The sequence below is a fragment of the Macaca thibetana genome, chromosome 16 (genome assembly GCF_024542745.1).
Source record: "Macaca thibetana thibetana isolate TM-01 chromosome 16, ASM2454274v1, whole genome shotgun sequence".
NCBI lineage: Eukaryota > Metazoa > Chordata > Mammalia > Primates > Cercopithecidae > Macaca > Macaca thibetana.
The window spans coordinates 222,326-245,312 of record NC_065593.1 but is presented as its reverse complement, the minus strand read 5'-3'; the positions used below and the strand labels follow the sequence as shown (position 1 = coordinate 245,312).

General features: G+C 50.7%; 1 pseudogene; it reads left to right on the top strand.

The window, feature by feature from the left end:
• Positions 1-12,096: 12,096 nt before the first annotated feature.
• On the top strand, positions 12,097-22,488 carry LOC126939047 (sphingomyelin phosphodiesterase 4-like; annotated as a pseudogene).
• The last annotated feature ends 499 nt before the right edge of the window (positions 22,489-22,987 follow it).

Genomic DNA, 22,987 nt, shown 5'->3' with positions numbered 1-22,987 from the left:
CGCCATTACACTCCAGCCTGGGGAACAGAGTGTGACGCCTTCTCAAAACAAAACAAAACAACAAAAAAGCCTATTCCAAAAGAAAAATAATGAAAATATTTATTTCTTCAGATGCTTCTTTTATCCGGGTCAGGTTCCACCCAGATTCACCTCCTACTGGCTCTGAGAATGCACTGACTCCAACCTTGGCCTCAGGTCACAGGCCCAAGCCGGTAGCTGACCTGCGCATGCCTACTCCTAGGTCCCGGCGGCCACTCCCTGAAGTCTCAGGGGCTCGGGCAGTGGGCGGGGCGCGTGGTCCTCGGGGTCACCGGGTTATTTCTTGTAGGTTTTTAGGACTCTGAACTTCACTTCTCACGTGTATCTGCGGTCCTGACTGTTCCGTCTTGGACTGCATATTCCACCGGCGACGGAGAAATCTTGGACCTCTGGCTCCCTCTCCAGGACCTCTGGTGACCTGGTCCCACCTGAGGAAGAAGGCGGTGCGAGTAGTCCAGGGAGCTTCTGCAGCCCCAGCCAGCAGCCCGCCTGGGACCCTGCTTGGCGGTGAGAGTGGAGCTGCAGGAGACGCTCAGAGAGTGGAGGCCTAGGGCGCAGGCCGAGGTTTTCTCCCGCCTCCTCAGGTCCAGGGGTGTTGGAGCTGCGGAGGAGGGTGCTCATCTCTAGGGAGACAGGTGGGGAATGTCTCCTTTGTGACGTGGGGACTGAGAAGGGTGCGTGAGTATCTTGTGTGACCGGGACATAGAGTGAGTGTCCTTTGCAAAGCCTGCTTTGCTGTAGCTCTGTGGTGTCACTGACCCGTGGGTCCAGAGTCTCAGTTTCCCTGTCTCCTCTGAGCCTAATATGACTGCCACAGAGAAATGATGGAAGCGGGAAATCAGAGATTGAGCCTTAGATGAAGGTTCCCAGGGAGGAGAAACAGATAGGATGGGAAGCTTAGAGCAGGAATTGCCCTAAAAACGATGTGATAGACTCTGTTAAAGAAAAAAATGTTCAGTCACACTTGTTAAAGCATGCAAAGGAAGACTTGATTCAGGATCATCATGATAGGTATTGAAAGCACAGCAGTGAGATTTTGCAACGGGTACAAGAGATTGGGTTCAACTCCAAATTGAGCATGAACCAGTGGGAATTTATAGTCAAGGAGCAGGTTAGGGATCACTGAAGGACGAAATACTGAGAGGAAATGTCTGGGATAAGTAGGATTCTGGATAAACGCACCTGTTGGGATTCTTTCTGGAGAGAGAGACCTGGGTGATAAGACATCATCACCTGGGGGATGGTGGGGGATGAAGATATGGGGGCAGAGGGTGCCTGCTAAACTGGCTTAGAAGGGGTCTTTGCTATTGTTGGATTTTACAATGAAGTGTACAGATTGGCCCAGGAGAAGGTGTAAGAGCCTGAGTAAAGTTTGGTCAAGCAGAGTTTGTGTAGGATTCCTTCCTGGAAGGGTTGTACAGTCTGCCGCCATCTCCCGGTTCTTGGAGTTTCATTTCCGTGTTTAAGAAACCGGCCTTCTTGAATTCTGACCCCAGGAACCTGCAGTGACAGAGGATTGGAGATTCCACCCACCATACTTACTTCTGGTTATGTGTATGAAATTATGCACCTGTAGTCTTGGAGGGGGAAACAGAAACACTATTTTAAGGCGTTTTTGATCATTCCGTTTTGGACTTCTTTAGATCAAAAGCAACAGGAATATGAACTCTTTGTGATGTGTCCTTGCAAACGAAGGAAGTGAGCCAGAATTTAAGTGTTCTAAAATAGGAGTTCTTAGTCAACGGGTCCATTGTCTGTTTTTATGGGCATACAGGGCACAACAATCCCCCTGAAACTCTATGTACATGTTTGTTAATTTCCATTTTTCCAGGGTTCCATTGCCCAAATTATTTAGACTTGAGCTTTAGATCTGGAATTAGAGTGTTATACCTTTGAATGGTTTTGCAGAAAACTAATGATCAAGATTATGAGAATGGTTAAGAAAATCATACAACATCCATGGGATTGGACATTAAAATTGATAATAAAATTTACATTTATAAAATATTTGTGAATAGCTGCATACCAGGTATCAGGAAAACAAAACATAATAAGAATTTGTCATTAATGGAAAAATGCCTATGATCTTCATAGTTGTACGTGGCAGTTCTCAAAATGTATTCAGCCCATTTTTAAAAAATGGAAGTTTAGAAAACCTTTTGCAAGGATTGTATGTAATATGACCATTTTATTGGCTTTTCAGAAAAGAATAGAAGGGGAGAGGCCACATTTATTGAACATCTAATGTATACACAAAATCATGTGGTCTGTTTTCTGTATCTTTTCTCATTAAATGTGCAAAGGCCATTTCCCTGTTAATTAAGGGAAGTATCTTTATAGTGAAATGTTTCTAATTATGTAGAAGTGGCACAGCTAAAGGCTATTCAAGAAAACACAATGTTACATGGTTCCATCACATTGATATTTTTTAATTCTAGGCCTAGTATTTAGGTTTCTTTTAGTGACAAAAATGTACCCTCGTCCCATAATGATAGTTTTAAATGTTTAATACTTTGAAATGTATTGATATTCTATTTGTAATGATGGAATTAAGGCGGACTCATTGCAAAAATGTCATTACCTAAGGAAGTTATGAAGAGGAAAGATCAACCCCAAATCCCCCCTGCCCATAGAAAATCACTTAAAAAATTTTCGTGTATCTGTTTCTAATTTTCATGTATGAGCATTTGTGTGTAGTTTTGTCACTGCAGAAGAGAATTAATAGAGACACAAAGACTCCAACTGTTAGTTTGAAAATGGAATCTACCTTAATTGTTTCTGTTAAACCAAAATTATGGTATGGTATTGCTTTGGACTGAGCTTCTGCACTAGGCTTCCACACACCAGACCAAACCAAAATGAAGTCACTCATGCTAAATGCCACATTATCACACTGAAACTTTAAGGGGGCAGATAAATCTCAAAGTGAGTCTATTTTTCCTGAAAATAGGAGATTCCAGTCTAAATAACTTGATGTTCACCAATCCTTTCTTATTTTTATTTTTATTTTAAAAAAATTTTTAAGTGTTCCTCTTGCCTCAGCCTCCCACATAGCTGGGACTACAGACATGCACCACCAGGCCTCAGTTCATTTTTCTCTAGTTCTGTTACTTGTTCCTACCTTACACAAAACCCACTGCATTGCAGAAGGGCTCTCATTCTGTTTTATACAATGGAGGCTGCCTTGTTTGTGAATCCCAAATAAAAGTTCATGACATCTATAAGTCAATTTATTGTAACTGTGTCTTTTGACATGGGTTTCCGTATATCTATGCATCTTAGGAGGAGAGGGAAGTACCAGGGACCACCTGAGGTGAAAAACAAGCATGTATTTACATATTTTAGATATTGAAAATGTCATTTAACACTCCAAGAGGGCACAAATTAGGAAGTAAGATATCCTCTCAAAATTAATATTTTATGCTGGGCTTATGTTTGTAAAATCCCAGCACTTTGGGAGGCTGAGGTGAGTGGATAGCTTGTGGCTGGAGTACAGTGGTGTAATCTCAGCTCACTGCAGTCTCCATCATCCTCCCAAGTAGCTGGGATTACAGGCACCCACCACCATGCCTGGCTAATTTTTGTGCTTTTAGTAGAAACAGGGTTTCACCAGGTTGGCCACGCTGGTCTTAAACTCCTGAACTCTGGTGATCCGCTCACCTCGGCCACCCAAAGTGCTGGGATTAGAGGCGTGAGTCACTGTGCCTGGCCCAGTGATGTCTTTTGAACTCTTTTTCTGAGTCATTACACTATATATCTGTGGTGAGCTTTATTTACTTATTTTTTAGTTTTATTTAGTATTTATTTTTTGAGAAGGCTGGAGTGCAGTGGTGTGATCTCGGCTTACTGCAACAGGAGACAGAGTAGCTGGGACCACAGACATGCACCACCACACCTGGCTAACTTCTGTGTATTTAGTAGAGATGGGATTTCACCATTGGCCAGGCTGCTCTCAAATTCCTGGCCTTAAGTTATCTGCTTGTCTTAGCCTCCCAAAATGCTAGGATTACAGGCTTGATCCACTGCACTCAGCCCTATTTACTGTTTTGAGACAGAATCTTACCTGTCACCCAGGCTGGAGTGCAGTGTGGTGATCACAGCTGTTCACTAAAAGTACAAAAATTGGCAGGGCATGGTGACCCATGCCTGTAATCCAGCACTTTGGGAGGCCAAGGCATGCGGATCAGCTGAGGTCAGGAGTTTGACACCAGCCTGACAAACATGGCAAAAGCCCGTTTCTACTACAGATACAAAAAGTAGCTGAGTATGGTGGCAGGCACCTGTAATCCTAGCTACTCAGGGGGCTGAGGCAGGAGAATCACTGGAAACCAGGAGGTGGAGGTTGCAGTGACCTGATATCATGCCACTGCACTCCAGCCTGGGTGACAGCACAAGACTCTGTCTCAATAAATAAATAAATAAATGACAAGATCATACAAATTCTAGGCCTTACAGGTCACATGACCTCTGTCACACCTACCACACTCTGCTGTTGGATAGCAAAATCAATCTGCAAATGAAGGGGTGTGGTGACTGTGTTCAGACAAAACCTTACAAAATTAGGTGGCTAGTTCGGCAGTTGTGCTAACCCCTGAGGGCGAGGAAGAGACACCCAGGATAGGAAATCCCAGTCAGAGCCGACTGCAGTGGTCTCCCCCAAGAGGCGGTGGGGGTCTGAGCCAGAGGCAGCAGGGAGCCAGAGCTAGCAGGGAACAGCACAAGGATGCACAGGTCCAACAGAGAGATGCCACAAGATTTAGTAACCAGCTGTTGATAAAGCTGAAAAGGGACAGCAAGGTTTCTTTTGTGTCAGTGGAAAGTGGGGAGAGATTTTGTGTCTGAGGCAAACCCAGGCCAACGTTACTCGGCTTTCCAGGAGAGAAATAAAGATGTTACTGGTTTTTGTTTATTTGTTTGTTTGTTTTTGGACAGGGTCTCACTCTGTCACCCAGGCAGTGGTGGGATCTTGGCTCATTGTAACCTCTGCTCTCCAAGCTCAAGCAATCCTCCCACCTCAGCCTCCTGAGTAGTTGGGACCACAGGTGCACGCCACCATGTCCAGCTAATTTTTTTGTATTTCTGGTACAGACAGGGTCTTGCCACATTGCCCAGGCTGGTCTCAAACTCCTGAGTTCAAGAAATCTGCCTTGAGCTCCCAAAGAACTGGGATAACGGGTGTTATCCCAAAGAACTGGGATAACGGCCACCACATCTGTTGCTGTTTTGATCACAAAAATTCATTCTTTAAATCAAACACTCCATGAGACAGTGGAGTGCAGAACGTAGTGAAGCAGTTTATAGTAATGCCCAAGTTAAAATAAAATATATACACCACCTACAGGATTCCTCAGAATGTCCATAAAATTCCTACTACATTCAACCTACCTTTTCCACATGAATTCTACCACCCAAGAAAGGGGCACAAAAATCCTTTAGAAAATACCTTAAACAAACAAACAAACAAACAAATGTTGGGCATGCTGTCTCATTCCTGTAATCCTAGCACTTGGGGAGGCTGGGGCGGGTGGATCGATTAAGCCCAGGAGTTTGAGGCCAGCCTGGGCAACATGGGTTGTCTGGAACTGTCACCCTGCCTGGCACAGAGAAGGGCCTAGTGACATTTGTGGCATGAACTGAGAATTCTCCTGTTCACTTACAGGGTGTCTTCCATTTGAGGAAAAGTAGCCACCATTCCCAGGTTTGATATAGGCCTCATGGACTGCCTTCTTCCCCTTCTCTGGCAGGTGGGCATTAACTACCAGCTCCCCACGGGGGTCCCTGGGGGAGACTTGGCCGAGGTACAGTGGGCTGTGTGCATGCTGAACAACACTACGGCCATCACAGAGGCCTGGGATGCCTGGACCATAAGTTTGATCTCATGTATGCCAAGCAGGCCTTTGTGCACCGGTATGTGTGAGAAGGTATGGGAGAAGGGGACTTCTCTGAGGCCTGTGAGGACCTGGAAGCTCTGGAGAAGGATTATTAAGAGGTGGGCATGGATTCCGTGGAAGCTGAGGCTGAAGAACGTGAAGAATACTGAGAGGAGGGTGTGATGGGCCCTCGCCTGCCATCCCCAGGATGGCTGCATTCAGGATGTTTGCAATTAAAGGTTCTGTATAAAACCAAGACCTCTGTGCGGTGCTGCTTCGCCCTACCTGCAGGAGCAAGTGGGATCCCAGACCCTGCATGGACAGTGGTGGGGTGCCGGCCTGCCATGCTGGTGTGTGGTGGGGTGCAGCAGGACGGTACATAATTAAGGAGCTGCCATGGAAGTAACTTGATATGGAGAAAACTGTTTATTCAAAGCCAAGTGTTCAGTGTATAGATTTCCTAAATTCTAGGAAAGCAGAGTCAGGGTTTCAACTGAAATTGCAATTTTGGGGCCTTCTCTATTGATGGGCAATGCTGGCTAAAAAGAAGAGCCTAGAAGTGGAGTGTTTAAATCTGAGGTCTGTAGATGGGGCTTGTCCATGAAATCCCTAAAGCTATGGGTCAAATGTGAAAAGTCAGAACATTTTAGAAGGAGGAAAAATGTTACTGTGTTCTGCACAGCATTTGTGACCCACGAAAGGTCATAACACACCCATCCTTCCACGGTAAGCTGGAAGACAACATTTGCCCTCTGTGCACACACACGGGCACTCTGCCCCTCAGCACTGTCAATCAACGGTATTGGTAGGAAACCTCCCACTTTCACTTCAAGTGAAGCTTGCTGATGTCTTTATAAAAGACCTGGCAATCCAGATGCCTTTTCTCAGAACCCATATTAGGTCCAGGAAGTTGACCCATGGTGAAGGGACCTGGTTAGTTCGGCTGTGGCAAAACCAGGAATGGCACAAAAACCTCATTCTAAATCTGTGCCTTAATATTATCAAAAAACAGTAGAGAACGTCTGACCTGGACCCTCTGCATCTCAGAAAGATTTATTATCAACCAAAGGAAATAACACATAGCCTTTGCTGGGGTCAGTGATGTGACAAGTCTCTGCCCCATCCTAGGAGCTGCCCCATGTAGGGTTCTTCCCACACCTGCCCCCACTTGGGCAGCCTGGGAGCACTGGGCTGATACGGCATCCTCTGGCTGGATCCTTTATGGCTGCTGCATTCTGCCAGGGCCAGCCCTCCCCTGAGAGCAGTGCTGTCTTTTTCTCTCTCTGAGGAGACACAAAGCACAATGATTAGGAATGGGCGAGCCCCGTAACTGCAGCACCTGCTGTACTCGTGTTCCTTGAGTAACAGTTGTGTCTACACATTTCCATCAAGGCTGCTTCATTTAGAGGCCCTGCATCAGACCCGAGTCCTGAGGCTCAGAACCACTAAAGACAGGTCATGCTCCAGAAGCCCCTGGCAGTGTGCAGGGGATCCTTTAGGATGCGTCCCAGGAATGATGGCATGCAAGGAGCACACTGCCAATGGAATGGTTTGAAAGGACACATGCCATGGGTCTATTTAGGGAAAGATAGGCATGGCTGGTCCATACCTGGCATGGACAGCAAACCTGGTCTGCCCTGACGGTGCCAGCAGTAGCAGGGGCTCGCCGACTCATCCTCCAGGTGTGTTCACGCTGGACCATACATCTGAGCTGCCCCAGATGGTGACAGGAAGTATTGCAGTCACCAAGTCCTGGAATTGGGATTCTGATTTTGATTTTGGAAGCTTTTACATTGTTTCCTACCTACCTGGGTGTTATGCCAATAGTGGTCAAGTCTCTTGCTCTTGGGTTTAACTGCCAATTCCATGACTGGGTTCCTGCCATAGTCTGAGTGCTTGAGACTTTCCTTATGACCACAAGAGTCTCATTTGGATGAAGGCCACTTGTTCGGAGTTTCCTTGATTTGTAATTTGTTTATTTTATTCTTTTTTGTGAAAAGAATGATCTGCAACCACACTTGGGCCAGCGCTTTGCTTTAATGGGATGGATTTCCCTGGGCTCAGGGTGATTCCCTAGCATGGCTACTTTCAAGTTGGTTGCAGTTAAAGGTTCTGTATAAAACCAAGACCTCTCCCGGCACTTTGGGAGACCAAGGCATAAAAAACACATTAACCAGGCATGGTGGTGTGCACCTGTGGTCCCAGCTACTTGGGAGGCCTAAGTCTAGGAGGCTGAGGTTGCAGTGAGCTGTGATTGCATCATTGCACTCCAGCCTGTGCAACAGAATGAGACTCTGTCTCAAACAACAACAACAACAACAACAACAACAAAATGATAATAAGGGTTTACTGGGAATATGTATGGCAGATTTGTAATTATCACTAGCATTAATATCCACTGTTGATTGTCTCATTTTTTCAAATTAATTTTGAGACAGGGATTTTGTTCTCTCACCCCAGGATGGAGTGAGGAGGTGCGATCTCGACTCACACCACCCTGAACCTCCTGGTCTCAAGTGATCCTCCCGCCTCAGCCCCCCAAGTATCTGAGACTACAGGCAGGCATCACCACACCTGGCTAATTTTTGTATTTTTTGTGGAGACAGGGTTTTGCCATGTTGCCCAGGTTGGAAATTCCTTTTTTTTTTTTTTTTTTTTTTCAGAAACAAGGTCTCGATCTGTCACCCCAGACTTGAGTGCAGTTGGCAGGATCCTACGTCACTGTGGCCTCAACTCCTGGGACCAGGCCATTCTCCCTGCTCAGCCTTCTAGGTAGCTAGGACTACAGGCAGATGCCATGATGCCCAGCAATTTTATGTTTTAATGTTTTTGTTGAGACAGGGTCTCACACTTTGTTGTCCAGGCTCATCTCAAATGCCTGATCTCAAGAAATCCTGCCTCGGTCTCCCAAAATGCTGGGATTATAGGTGTGAGCCCCCATGCCCAGCCTCACTGTTGATTCTTGACCAAATCAGCTATTAATAGGGCAGCTGCCAAATGCTGGTTCTCTAACTTCATCCCTCCTTCATTAATTACTGGGTCAGTGGCCACTCTCTGGTAAGGAAGACTTCTCTCTTTGCTATTTATTTATTCAGGTATATCAGTGTGGATCGGGGGCTAGTGGGGAGGGGCATTGTGCTATTCAACAAGTTGTAATCTGTCCCTACTGTCATTGGTTTTGATGTCCAGATTGCCCCAATCTGGCTAGGCCAGTGGGAGCCTGTAACTTTGGCCTGTTCTGTCTCCCTCAGGACACCAGTCATTCCCTTTGCTTCCTACAGGCTCCAGCACACTAGCCTCCTTAAGTGACACATCTGTCACCAGATGTCTGTGAATGCAGACCCCACCTCCTATGAGATCTGGAGGTCAGAAATTCTGCTCCAGGTGAGAGCTGAGCTGGTCTCAGGTCTGTTTCAAAAGAAACTGTTCAGCCAGCTGGGCGCAATGGCTTATGCCTGTAATCCCAGCACTTTAGGAGGCTGAGGTGGGCAGATCACCAGGTCAGGAGTTCGAGACCAGACTGGTCAACATGGTAAAACCCCGTCTCTACTAAAAATACAAAAATTAGCTGGGCATGGTGGTAGGTGCCTGTAGTCCCGTCTACTTGGGAGGCTGAGGCAGGAGAATTGCTTGAACCCAGGAGTCAGAGGCTGCAGTGAGCTGAGATTGTGCCCCTGCACTCCAGCCTGGGTGACAGAGCAAGATTCCATCTCAAAAAAAAAAAAAAAAAAAAAAAAAAGAAGAAAAGAAAAAGAAAAAGAAAAAAAGTAAAAAAAGAAAAAAAGAAAAAGGAAAGAAAAAAAGAAAAAAGAAAAAAAAAGCTGTTCAGCCACCTTCCACTATGTGGGGCAGAATCCCAGAGATCGCCCCTCAGCCAGGGGCTGATTCTAAATTGTTGGTATTTTCCTATGACATTCAGAAAACATGAAAATAAATCTGCCCACCCTTCTAACTTACAGGTCATTGATGATCTTTTTCATCCCAGGATCCCCTGTCCATGAGAGTAGTTTCTTCTTGCCCGTGGTGATATAATTGTTACTCTTTTTGTTTCCATCTCCCTTGTTGTTGGAGATGTTTCCTGTGATTACAATCATGTGGATATTAAGCCCTGCCCCAGTAACATTTTTATGACATTGAATGGTTAGGGATCTGTGCAGCATCCACAGGCCTTCCATCAATTCAAGGCATCCAAGTAGTAGGTGACAGAGTCCTTTGTCTGCCCAGAGGGACTCCAGCCTCTCAGGATGGTATGGGCTGGCTCACTTCCTGAGTGCTGGCCATCTCCCATGTCCTAGCTATGTCTTTGAGGCACACCTCAGAGAGATTCAGCAGGTGCTGCTTCTGACACTGGATCCTAGGGCTGACCTGGTAGCCACAGCCTCACTGTTGACAGCCTGGCATGTAGATAAGATAGGATTCTTTCTCCCACCTTGTACATAACTCTTAGTATGCGGGGTGCTGCACTTTTTGAAGCCTCCATGCCATTTCACAGCTTCCTCGAGGAGTGGAATGGTAGGAACCATGACCCCTGTTCAGAGGGGACCATGGTGCCCAAATGGCTCTCGGGTGTGTGGACTGTGGGCTGTGCTGGCCATGAAGTGGGCAGGAGACCACGACACAGGCTTACAGAGCAGAACTGGAAGGTTCTGCTGTTTTCTGTACCAAAGTATTAATGCCTTTTTTTTTCAAATTTTTTTTGAGATGGAATTTCTGTCACCCAGGCTGGAATGCAATGGTGAGATCTCAGCTCACTGCAACCTCCACCTACCAGGTTCAAGTGATTCTCCTGCCTCAGCCTCCCGAGTAGCTGGGATTACAGGTGCCTGCCACCATGCCTGGCTAATTTTTGCATTTTTAGTAGATATGGTTTCACCATGTTGGTCCAGGCTGATCTCAAACTCCTGACCTCAGGCAATCCACCTGCCTCAGACTCCCAAAGTGCTGAGATTACAGGTGTGAGCCACCACACCTGGTCCTTTTTGTTTTTTTTAATCAAGAAAAAAATTAATTCTAAAATATACATAAAATGTACTGTCTTAACCATTTCCAAGTGTACAGTCAGTAAAGTACATTCATGTTGTTTTGCATCCCATCTCCAGAATGCTTTTCACCTTGCAAAACTGAAACTGAATCGGCCAGGCCATGGGGGCCTCACATCTGTAATCCTAGCACTTTGGGAGGCCAAGAAGGGAAGGATTGCTCAAGGCCAGGAATTCGAGACCAGCCTGGCCAACATGGATCCCTATCTCTGTAGTGAAAAAAAAGAAACCAAACCATTAAACAATTTCCCACCCAGCCCCTGGCAACCAGTATTCTGCTATGTATTGGACTCCTTTATTTAGAGTATTTATCTACAGCACACAGTACTTATTTGTGTGTGACTAGCATGTTTCACTTAGCATGATGGACTCAAGTTTAATCCATGTTGCAGCATGTATGAGAATGTCCTTCCTTTTTACGGCGGAGTAGTGTTTCATTATGTGGATGTAACACATTGTGTTTATCCACTCATCTCTCAGTGGACACTTCAGTTATTTTTTCTTCGAGATAGGGTCTCATTCTGTTGCCCAGGCTGGAGTGCAGTGGTGCAATCTCAGCTCATTGTAGCCTCAAACTCCTGGGAATAAGCGATCTTCCCACATCAGACCCCGAAGTAGCTGGGACTATAGGTGTGTCCCACCACACCCAGCTAATTTTTGTATTTTGTAGAGACAGGTTTTCATTATGTTGGTCAGACCTGTCTTGAACTCCTGGCCTCCAGTGACCCACTTGCCTCCGTCTCTCAAAGTGCTGGGATGACAGGCATGGCCACCACACCTGCTGGCTGCCTTACTTCATCAGTAGTATCTTTTGATGCTCAAGAGTGTTGATTTTGATGAAGTCTAATCTATTTGTTCCCTTCATTGCCTGTGCTTTGGGCATATCTATAATTAATCATTGCATAATCCAGTGTTATGAAGCTTTCTCCCATGTTTTCTTCTGAGAGTTTATGGTTTTAGTTCTTATCCTTGAGTCACTTAGTTTTTGGTGAATGTGTGAAGGAAGGACCCAGCTTCATTGTTCTGCATGTGGCTATTCTGTGTTCCCAACTCTCTTGTTGGCAGTATTGTCCGTTCTCCACTGAACGGCCTTGGCACAATTGTTGAGAATAATTTGACTAGCTAATGCTTTTTGCGGTTTTGTTGAAATGTGGCTTCACCAGTATTCCTTGGAGATATGCCAAAAAATGCAGTCCCCTCCTGCCAAGGTATGTTTCCACAATTTTTCTTCCCATCTCCTGCTTCTGACTCTGCTCACCCTACTGCTTCTTATCCTGCCTCTGAGTGAAGTTTGCACAGGCCGGTGGCGAGAATAGAAACACACCACCCACCCCTCACTCAGAAGTCAAACAACAGGTGGCCAAAGTTCTCTAGTTCCTGGTTGAGGCAGGAGGGGGGCCGAGTGTTGCACTGTGATGTGTGGATACTTGAAGCCTGGAGGTCTGGCCTCTCCGGAAATCCCTCCCTGGCAGGCAAACAGATGAGGTTGTGGTGCTCTTGCTCTTGGGGTCAGGGAGGTGAGATGTCTCTGGGAGCCATGTTCTCTTCTGTCTCCTGACCAACAGTTCCTTTGTGTTCTCCCATGGTTGCCTTGGGGCAGACCCCTGCTCACTATGGTGACCTTGAGCATCCTTTGCCTGTCCACCCCACTCCCCCCACCTCCCCCAAAGCATGAGCAACAGCCCTTCTCATGGTGGGTGGGGGCTGGTGCCCTCTTGCATGAGGCTTGGCCTGCCTCCTCTCCCTCCGCCTCGCCTCTCCCCGCTCCCTCTCTGGGCTGCACACTCCTGGCAGATGCATGGAGGTGGTGGAGGCCCTGGGTCGCTCCTGCTGTTGCAGTCCCCAGAGCTAGCAACCCCCTGGACTAATCAGTGCAGATGCAGCTGGGGACTGTAGATCTTCAGTCTATCACCTACCATGGAGTGGCTTGACTCACGCACATCTGGGACCCTGCCTGAGGCGGCATCAGCCAGGTAGTCTGGTGCCCATGGTGTCTGCATCACTGTGCTTGGGAAACTTTGGTTTTGTCACTGACAACATTCTTGAGAGCTTCCTCCAGGATGAAGGCTCTGCTGATGAAGAGTTAAATTTCAGAGGAGCATGCTAACACTCTTCCTATGGTTCTGGGGAAGAGCTGTGGGTCTCCTGCCACAGTCTCTGCAGCCTGTTCCCTGGCCTCAGGCTTTGCTGTGTGGAGGCTGTCTCAGAGTACAGGGTCCCCCAAATCTTCACCCTCAGCATCACATGAGAGGAAAAGGGGGAAAGGCTGAGGATCCCATCTTGGGCCTCCTGAGTCGCAAAGCACCCTTCCTGCTTCCAGCACAGACTTGCTTCGTGTGCCTGGCCTGCACTTGAGGGCCAGTTTATTCCCAGGGTGTCCTCCTGTGGGCTCTGGGATGCTCTCAGTGCTCCAGCATGTGCTCATGGCTCGGCAGGGGCAGGAGCCGCTGCACTGCATTGTGTTCCTGTTGCTCCTTCTGCCTTCTGAGTGAGTGAAAACGCACCTACAATCAAGGGCCAGCCAGAAAGGCTCTTCTGGGCTGTCACCTGTGAAGATTCCGTGTCCTTGCGGGTCAGGGGGAAGAGCAGGTGGCTGTCCCTGTAGAGAGCAGGAGACGCCTTTCCATTCTCTACATTCACTTACTCTTGGCCAGACCTTGAGGTGGGTGAGTCCTGCTCAGAATGACTTGCAGTGGCAGGACCAAGTACGCAGAGATGCTCCACTCTTTGCCTCTTCCAGTTGAGGTAAAACACAAAACGTGAGAAAACTGGGTGGGTCAAAGCCAGGAAAAGGCAGCTGTGGAGGTCCGTGTCCTCCAAGGCCCCTTGCCACTTGTCTGGGCCTGTGCTGTACTTGCCATGTAGAAATTCCTGCCTGTCCGTCCTAGTACTTATTTTCAGATGCAAGAAGTGAGGCTCCGGGGGTACCTTCCTCACGCAGGTTGAGTCCAGAATGTGTGCTTGCTGCCCAACGGCCCTGTAGGCAGTAAGGATGGCCATGGTGCTGCAGGCCACTGTGTTCCCGCAGGCGAGGGCAGAGACCACACTGGGTAACTGTGTCTGACTCTTCCTTGAGCCCCAGGTCTGACACAGGAAGGTTATGGAGGACAGCACCTCCCTGCCCCGCTTCTTCTCTCTGCCGTCTTGGTGTCTAGCAGGTGTATTCTATTTCTCCTGACGTGGAGCACAGTAGGCATGCTGCTAGGGCAGGAGGCATGGTGCTCTCTGGGCAGGATGTGTGCCAGGCTAGCTCTGGCTGTGCTGAAGTCATGATTTGGCAGACCATGGTGCTGTGGGGTGTGGAGGTTGGAGGATCCTGGCTGGGGTCCAGCTCAGCCTCAGGTTCCTGCTGCCTCTCGGTGTGTATGACTGTGGCCATATCCTTGCGGGCTCCTGCTTTTGGAAGCCCATCGTATCTGGAGGGTGGGAGTTCCTGGTGCAGTAGGAGAGGCTGCTCCAGGAGTCAGAGCTGATCTGCACACCTCCTCAGCTGACCTCCAGACTGGGGGGGTGGAGGGCAAGAGCTGGTGGCCTGGGCCTGTGCTCATCTCTGTGCTATCCTTGGGGACCTGTCCTCCTCCTTAGTTTTTAAAGCACCACTCATGGTGGGAATATTGATTGGGTTTTAGACACACAGCGATTCATCATGTCTTATACCAATTTGGTAAATTTCTCAAGACAACCCAGGGAAGTTCAGTCAATTGACCCACGTGTCTCTTCTGGGCAGTCTTCCTCCTGGAACACACTCCACTGGTTTCTTTTCTGAGCCTCAGGATCTGAGGTCTTCATGGCTGGCAGCATGTCCCAGCGTGAGCCCTGGGCTCTTGGACCACTGTGGTGTGCACGTGCCACAGTGTGGCCTCAGAGTCGCTGGGGAGAGTGGGTCCCATCTGGAAGGGTAGTTAAGTCGGGCCCTTCCAATGAGATAGAGACGCATTTGGGCCCCAGTGACAGTGGCCACCCAGGTGACCTAGGTCTATTCACCCACGTCTCCAAGTCCAAGTAGAGTGCAGCCACAGCCTTGGCCTGCCTGTGAAGGGGGGGTGTGGGTGCTGCCCTGACCCGTGGCTGCTGGGACTGCGATTATTTGGATTGTGAATACGCTTTTGTTTTTCCTTCTCACTTATGGGCTTGTTCTCATTGCTTTCTCTCTCAATTTCCCCTTCCCATGCATGGTCCCATCTCTCCCCTTCCCTACTCCATCCTCTTGTCCTCTGCTTTTCTGTATCTTCCAGCTTCTGTTCATTGTCTTAGCTGGAGATTCTGCACTACTGTCTCCAAATCCCTGCACAGCCCTACCCAACCCAGCCTCCAGGCTCTCCACACCTACGAAGTATTAGCTGCGCTCTTTCCTTCCTTTCCTCCTGCCCAGAATGCATGTCTATACCTCGCAAAGTAAGAGGCAGGCTGCAGGTGACTCAGAGGCTAGTTCCGGAAAGAATGAAGCCCCTGTGTTGTGAGGAGGCAACCTCCAGCTGAGCCTGGTCCCTGGCTTTGCAGACTAGCCTGATTTGAGTGGGAGTCTGGCTGTGAGGCAGGAAGCATGGCGCCCTGGCTGGCCACTGCAGGTGTCACAAGCTCTCTGGCGTTGGAGGCCCTGTGCTTGGCCTTGGTTTGAAGGGCTGGAGTCATCAGACCTCTGCAGTGGTCACGTTCACCCCCGCTCTGCAGGGTTTGGCACTTCGGAAGATACAGAGACCTGGGACTTCTGGGTGGTGTAGTTTGTGCTTTTTTCAGAAGTATGTCACCCAGCCTGGAGGTGCTGTGACCCACAGCCTGTGTGTGAGGCAGTGGGGTGGGAAGAACCTGGGGCTTGACCCTATAGCCCACAGAGGATGTCAGTACTTGACAGCCCAGCTGGGGCATGCCAGCCTTCACCTGGGGAGCCTTGGTCATTCATATACACCTCCAGGGGCAAATGAGAGTACGTGGTGACCTCATAGAGATTGGGACTGCATAGGCAGAATGACAAGTGCATTAATGGATCTGAGATCAGTGAAGCGGAGTTCAGACCTGTAGGGGACTTCACGGATGGCAGAATTAACCAGTCTGTGAGAGCTGGAGATGAGCTGTGCTCGCAGCCCCGCGTTTGTCCCATTCACCTGGGAAGGAGCACACCAGTGAACAGCAATTTGAGCACAAGATGAGAAAACGTGTTGGCCCCCAAGTGCCAGTGGCCTGGGATGGTGGCCACAGCACACGGGGACACCATTATGCAGGAGCCACTGCAAAGGGAAGGACCTGAGGATTTGGGCCAGGGAGAGAGAACAGTGTCTAGGAAGCTTGTGGCAAACCCCATGGCGGGAAGGGTGACCAGCAAGGCCCAGGCGGGTTTGCTGAGGTTCTTTGAGGCTCAGCCCAGTGGGAAATGGTGGGGCTTTGGGGACACATCCTTAAGAACCAAGCAGGTGTGACTGTGGCCAGGGACTCCATGGGAAACATGGCCCAGGAGGGATGCCGAGCTGAGGGAGAAGTTTAGCTCTGCAAACCTGTAAGAAAATAGCCTGAGAGTTTTCCACGTGACTGCCAGGGGCAGAGGCAGGCTCAGGGGCAGACAGTGAGCCCTCCAGACCCTTTGGAAGGACTAGGTGAGGTAAGGCAAGTGCACCAGCAAGGCAAGGCAAGTTTCTAGTTCCCATGTGGAGGCTGTCCCCTCCCCGAGCTGCAGGGAGAAGGTCGAGATTCAGGATCCCAGTCCAGGATCAGAGGGAGGGCCAGGGCTGAAACTGGGGAAGGACCCCCGTCTAACTTCCTACCCAGCTGGTGCCCTTGTAGTCGGGCGGTATAGGTACAGCTATTATATTTCATGTTTTTCTCCTTTTTTATTATTCTTTTTCCTTTTTTGAGAGGAGGTCTCCCTCTGTCGCCTAGGCTGGAGTGCAGTGACACATCTTGGCTTATGGCAACCTCCACCTCCTGGGTTCAAGCAGTTCTCCCGCTTCAGCCTCTTGAGTATCTGAGAGTACATGCGCACGCCACCACACCAGGCTAATTTTTGTACTTTTAGTAGACACAGGTTTTCAACCTTTTGTGGCCAGGCTGGTCTCAAACTCCTGACCTCAAGTGATCTGCCTGCCTCAGCCTCCCAAAGTGCTGGGATTACCTGCGTGAACCACTGTGCCCAGCTCTTCCTTCCAAAATAATGTAAATTTATTGCCCAAAGACTTGAAGATACAGATAACTAGAAGTAACAGTCCCGCACGGTGGCTCATGCCTGTAATTCCAGTGCTTTGGGAGGCTGAAGCAGGCAGATTGCTTGAGCTCAGGAGTTTGAGGCCAGTCTGGGCAACAACGGCAAGACCCATCTCTACAAATAAAAAATACAAAAATTATCGGGGTGTGGTGGTGTGTGCCTGTGTTCCCAGCTACTCCAGAGGCTGAAGTGCAAGGATCCCTTGAGACCAGGAGGCAGAGGCTATGATGAGCCAAGATCACACCACCACACTCCAGCCTGGGTGACAGACCTTGTCTCAAAAAAGAAAATGCCTCCCACCCCATAGCTCCATCCTCAGACTCAGCCACTGATCTGTGGGGCGCCACCTGGACCTGTGGGGACACTTTCCTGACAGGGAGACTTGAGTGGATGGTGATGTGGGCAGTGTCCCTTGAGGGGTCTGCATCATCCCAGGGTACACCCAGAGGCCGCACTCTGCACCAGCCTCAGCAGCACAGATGTGTTGAGGCCCAAAGGGTTGGGGGACAAACGTGGAGAGGTGAACACATCCACTCAGACTCAGCGTCCTGCCCTCAGTGCTCCCAGTCCCCTGCTCTCATCCACTGGATGCTCCCACCTGCCCTTACAATACTGAGCAACCAGAAGTCCATGGCCAGCAAAAAGCCTTTCCTCTCAGCCTAGGTCTCCAGGACCCTGCTTGTAGGTTGCAAATCAAAAGTTTGGCCTACATGCTTGACTGTGCTCCTCTGAGGGTTTTCCTGACCACAAATTCATCGGCAACAGAGTGATACCCAGGGCTTCTACTGGACTGAACCTTTGTCTGGCTGTGTCCAAGAAAAGCAGGTAGCGGAAAGAATTGGGGAGATAAGCGAAACCACGCCGTTATTTTTGAACAGGGTCTTACTATGTCTCCCAGCCTGGAGTGCAGTGGCAGGATCCTGGCTCACTGCAGTCGTGAACTCCTGGGTTCGTGATCCTCCCACCTTAGCCTCCTGAGTCACTAGGACAACAGGTGTGCACCACCACACCCAGCTCACTTTTAACAATTTGTTGTAGAGACAAGGTATCCCTGTATTACCCAGGCTAATTTCAAACTGCAAGCCTTGGTGATCTTCCCGCCTTGGCCTCCCAAAGTGCTGGAATTACACGTCTGAGGCACCGTGCCTGGGTTCCTTGTGCTTTCTGTACACATTCGGGAGGCTGGTGGGAGACCTTGGATCCAGAGATTGGGGATGATTCTGGCCTTCTCCTACCCTGAGGATCAAGCAGTGCCCAAGGGCACAGCCTGGGGAGCTGTGGCCTGTGTCACCCACTGCAGGTGCACAGCGGTGTAGAAGCAGGGCTGGGAGCTCCCCTGCAGATGTGTGTCTTAGTGAGCCCTCTGCAGGGTGGGCTGTGTGGGTGTTGGGCCAAGTACTTCCCTATCACAAGCTGGTTGTAGTTCAGACCAAGCAGTACAACGCACGTCCATTGCGTGCCAGGCACAGTGGCACCCCAGAGGGTGGTCCCACTCTTGGCCCAGCTCATGCCCTCCGTGGGGAAGCAAAGCCACCAGCCTGGGGCGGGATATGGTCAGACCTGGAAGCTGAATGCTGTGGGTCAGCAGCCCTTCCCAACCCTGACCCTTCCTCCTCCACCTAGCAGTGGTTCAGGCCCACTGAGGAGCACTGCTGGTGTGCCTGCTGCTGAAGCACCTGCATGCTTTCGGAAACAGCCTGAAGCCAGAGCACACCTCACCCACTCCCATGCCATCAGGTCCCTGGAGTTGTTCAAATGGTGGGTGGCCCCTGTGGTTTCCCGCCACTGCCATCTCCCCTGCCTTCCCCTCCTCAGCTATTGCCCACAAGGATCTCACCCCAGGGCATAGGGAACAGGGTAAGTCCCTTCCTGTTCACAGAGCACTTGAGGCCTCTGGAGAGCTAGGCAGGTGCCTTATCACCCTGACCAGCGGGCTCCCAGAGCCTCTCCCCCCGGACTGGCCAGAGGCCTCATTGTGCTGCCATCTCTAGCTCCTCCCTACCCCTATCAGAAGAGCTGGTGTGGCTGACTCCAGGCCCACCAAAGTGGGCTGTTTGTGTAGGACTGAGATGAGGAGCACGCGGGAGCTGCACTGGCTCAGCTGCCTGTGTGCTGTCTCCTTGGGATGTTCACTGGCCTCTCTGAATCTTGGTTTCTTCCTCTGAGAAACAGGGGCTGAAGCCAACTCTGATATCCTGGAGATCCCCAGTGCTCTCTCCTGTCAGAGCTGACCCTCGTTGATGGGAGCCCTGGGCTCATCCGTGAGCAAGGCCTCCTTACTGGGCAAGCAGCAGGTGACCCTATTTCCTGCAAGGCCCCATCCCAAGGTTTGTCCAGCAGAAACTTGACCTTTTTGTGCAGCATTGCTTTGGCCACTGGCCCCTGGACACATTGTTCAGAACTGTGAGTGTTGCCCCGTTACACATCTGTGTTCTCTGTGTACCCCAATGAGAGCGATCCCCTGTGGCAAATGAGAACAAGTATAGAGAAGGTGGAGGAGAAGGTGGAGAAGAGGATGGAGAAGAGGGGACTGTTGGAAGGCCACATGGTTCCGTTTTAATTTCCAAAGCAAATCCTCAGGTACAGGAAAGCCCTGCCCTGTCCCAGTTTTCTGGTGCCAAGCAGGTTCCTACCCTTACCTGTCCGGGGAGCACTGAGCCTTTTGGGCTGGGAAAAGCCCACCCATGGCCCTGGCTTCTAAACGGCCAGCAACAGAGCCAAACCTCACAGGGCTGTGCACATCTTTCCTGCACCCTCTGGGGGATGTAGGAAGAGCCAGCCCCACCCAGCTGCTAGCTGGGACACCGACTCCAAGCCACCAGAGGATTTGGCCCCCAGCCACTGGACCCTCAGCTCACACCCGCTCGCTCCCACAGGTCCTGATGTGGCCGACCTACCTGCAGCCATGGCAGCATGCTCCCTGACAAGCAGGTTCTGGGCAGTGACAGTCCCACTGACTCCCAGTGTGTGTTGGAAAAATAAGCCTCAGCCCCGCTCCTCACAGTCATGCCACTGGCTCCTGGGGATGGATGCTGCTCCTGTGGGTCAGGAAATGAAGCCAGCAGCCTATCCTGGGGTCAGCCTGGTCCTGGCCCCAGTGGCCTTCTGTGGTCTTCTCCCAGGCCTTCCCTAGTGAAGCACAGACCAGCCCTTCCTAGACTCAACCTTACCAGGCCCTAAAACTGCTTTCTCAGGGAAGCAGTGCACCGGTGACCCATCCTACTCTGTCCCTTCCCCCTTCTGGTCCAGATAAACGTTCAGCAACACCCGAACTATCCCTTGACCCTCACCGGCACAGAACGCAGAGCAATGGCTGTCTTCCCCTCATCCCCTGGTTGATCCTCATGGCAGACCTCCAGGCTGATGTGGCACCTGGCGTGCCCACTGACCTCTTCCCTTCTTGCCCAAGCCCTTCCCCTTTGGATCCTTCCGGGGATCGTCCCTTGGCCCCCACATGCTCTGAGCCAGCCTCTGCCATGGCAGCCTCAGTCCTCTTGGAAAAGGGCCTCAGCCTTGCTAACAATGCAGTGTCCTCAGAGGGCCTGGGTGTCACCTGCCTCTGGCCTGCCCTCCATGCCCACCCACAGCCCTCTGAGCTATCATCTATGACATCTTATCACCTTGGCCAGGGAGTCTGGAAGCACAGGGATGAGCAGTGGTCTTAGGGGCATGGAGTGGTGCAGCCCCTGCCTCCAGCGAGGGCTGATCCCAAATTGCCACTTCAGTCCCCAGAGCACCCTTTGTCCAGGAGAATCTGCTGATGTACACAAAGCCGTTCCTGGTCTTCCTGAATGCGAGCTGTGCAGAGACTTGGTCAGCCCCAAACATGCACTCATGATGTTCTGAGTAGTCAAAGTCTTTGCCCAGCCCAACTTGGCTGAGATAATCCAGGTAAGTCCTCAGCCTGGGCCAGTCTGGCAGACCCTGACCCAGCCAGACCAGGCCCTTAGCTGGTGGGTGGCAGGTCTGCAGAAGGGAACCACGTGCTCAAAGTGGGCCCCAGCGAAGGGTGTTGTGGAGACTCCTGGGAAACATCTGCAAAGTGAAGTGTGAGACTGGCTGGATCCCCGCCTGCCCTGCAGCCACCAGGCACTGAGTGAGGGACTGCAGGTGTGCCCATAGAGGGGAGCTGCATAGTCCAAGCTGCAGTCCCACTTTCTCCCTGATGACTCATGGCAGCTGCCTCAGGTCATGGTGAGCCAAGTCACTGCTGTGTGTTCATCCTGAGTTGGACACTGGGTTCTGTCACTCCTCCTTGTGTTTGCCACCTGCAAACACTGCTGGAGGCTCTGTGAGCCACCAACTACCCCACCCACCCTCCCAATGTCAGCCACCTACTTCATGGGAAACTCTATGAGCCAGGGCCTCAGGAGAACACCCCTGAGTCATGGCTCCCCAGACGCCTCAGGGGAAACCCAGAATTTTGCAGGCAGCAGCCGGGTACTCTGTGCCCCTGGAAGTGGGCACCAGGTTCATCTCCTGCCTTCCAGGTGACTAGCTGTTCCTGGAGCCAGAGCTTGTCACCTCTCCATCACCAGCATTGACTCTTCACGGCCCCCATGTTCACCAGCAGTTTCCTGTCACTGTGGCTGCCAGAAGTCACTGATGCGTCCTTCAAGGCGAAGAGCCACGTCTACAGCCTGGAGGGCCAGGACTGTAAGTACACTGTGATGTTTGTGCCAGAGGCCCACATCCTGCTGAGTGGTCACCAGTGACCATCCTCAGGAACCCTGGAGCCATGGGGCTGAACAGACCCCTCTCCCCCGCCCCCAAAGAGTGCTGTGTTCTGGTGGAAAAGGTCAAGGCTGGGCTTAGAGTTCAGGCTATGTCTCCTTACCCCCTTTCAGTAAAGTCTGATTTTTCCTAACAAAGGCAGTGTTGTTTGGAAAATTTAACATTCAGAAGATCATCCTTTAGTCTTTAAAAGTCCCCTGACAGAAGCTGCTGCTCCTGGCACTCAGCAGTCTGGCTGTGCATTGGTCTTGGGGCCCCCAGCCGGCCTGCCTGGGTGGTAGCACAGGCCAATCTGTCAGTGACCTGCCTGAACCTCCCTCACAGGCCCTGCACCTTGCTCAGCATATCATGCAGGCCAAGCACATGGTCAAGCCCATCTTGGACCAGTGTGGAGTGTGCCCTACAGTTGCTCCTTCCTGTCGTGACTGGGCTTTGGCCCCATGAACCCCAACGGCTCTTATCCAGCCAACGACCTAGACAAGATAGGCCAGGATGGTGTCCAGCAGACAGACGAGTACCTGGAGGCAGCCCTGGAGTACCTGCAATAGGTATTTCCGGTATGAACTATGGGGACTGCCCCGCCCACAGCCATCAGGGTCCCCTTCCTCAAAGGATTCGCTCCCCCTCAGCCTGTTGTCAGCCAAGTGCCAGTCCCAGGCCCCACTCAGAGGGAGCCAGTGTTGTGGGAGGCAGGGCCACACCCCATCGCCTTGTTGGCACTGTTACAGGCCTGTGGGCTGAAGATCGCTCCCCTCCCTTCACCTTGATGCTCAGGGCAGAGGCGCTTCTCTCTGGCAACTCAGTGAAGTGCAGCCCACACACTTCACACTCGCCTCGGGCACCACCCAGGATGAGAATGAAAAGCAGTAGCTCCTCGACTGCATCACAAGTGAGGATGGACTCATTCTCCCAGACCTGGGTCAGTACCAGCTGAGAGGTTCCTGTCCCAGAGGTGTATGGGCTGGGCCCTGACCTGTCCCCAGCTCCCTCCTCCCCCGTAGCAGAGGCAGCTCCGCCCCTCTCAGTTGTGTGCGAGCTGTGTTTTCTGACCTGTCCCTGTAGCCTGGGTTTCGAAATCATCAATGTGCTGTCAAGGTTTGAAATTTTAGTAC